The following is a 1,367-nucleotide window of genomic DNA, read 5'->3' as shown; positions in this document are numbered from 1 at the left end:
CTTTTCCTTTCCTCCCAGCGAGCAAACTTTTTTGGGGCCGTCCTAATTGAAGTTGAACCCCTCCTTGTCACCGCGTCCTCCTCCCACAGCACCCAGGGCAGGGTGTGACGTGTGCGCTCTGCTCAGAGCGCCGGAAAGCTGGAAACAAAGAAGTGCATCCTGGATCCTGGGGAAATCTTAAAGGATAAGTTCACCCAAAAATAAATGACAGGTGAAGTTTTTTTAGCCCACAAAACATACACGGATTTCACTGCAAAACACCGTTGCCGAAATATCCTAGGGTCCAAATTTTAAACGTAAAAAAGGAAGGAAAAGAAAAGAAAAGAAAAACATAAAATGCCTCCATAGGCCTATACTGCTCACCTGGCATAATCCAAGTCTCCACAAGCCCCCATATGCCACGTTGACTTGAAAATACGTCATTTACCAACAGTAATTTAGAGCCACAGTCCACAGACCCTCATTTGATGAGCTGTTGTCTCTTAGATCCTCCAAACCTGAGGATATTTATTGTTAGACCTATTTTGTCCAGATTCACATGACTAGGCCTATCATTCTGCAGTCATTTTTCACATTCTCTAATTGCCATAATGGCAATGGTGCTGGAGACCCCCTGGAACCCCCTCAAGGGCCGCTGGTGGTCCCCAGACCCCACAATGAGAACCACTGGTTTAGAAATCTAGAATGGTTTAGACTCTAGGCTAAAGCATTCTTTGCAATAATGTAATTTTAGCTCATTTTGTTGTTTACATTTGGCTTTTCTAATTTCATTCATCATAATTTGGTATTTGGATGGAAACTCAGTGTCTCTCCCCTCTTCTCCCCCCCCCCCCCCCTCCTCTAAGCACTTTCCAGTAAACCAGCTCTTTCTTCAGCTCTTGGATGAATTAAGTTCCAGGCTTCTTATAGGGTTGGATCTCTATTCATATTCGTAATATTAATTCATATTCATATTAGTTTATATTTTAAATTAACTTGTCAATAGCTGATCTTTTAGGGTTACTTCATGCCCCAAAATCCACAAAGATTCTGTTTTCCTTGTTAATTCTTGAACTTGTACTCTGAACCATCATGAGACACAAACGCTTTATTATAATCCTGACTAATGACATTTAGATGAATTGACAGCTCGTGCAGGGGGAAATCCTCCTTAAACCAGTTTAACACTTAAAAAGCTATTGGCAATGATTGGTGCTGCAGGGTTCATGACCAGGCTGGCCCTTCCAGCAGAGAACATCCTCCTCGGGAGTAAATAACAACCGATAATAATATAACTTAATCTAACCTATAACCCAACCCATAACAAAACACAACACACAACATCACATAACGTAACAAAGCACCGAGCACCCAGAAGATGAACAGTC

Source organism: Poromitra crassiceps, assembly GCF_964638095.1.
Source record: "Poromitra crassiceps genome assembly, chromosome: 5".
NCBI lineage: Eukaryota > Metazoa > Chordata > Actinopteri > Beryciformes > Melamphaidae > Poromitra > Poromitra crassiceps.
Note: the sequence above shows the minus strand (reverse complement) of the source record.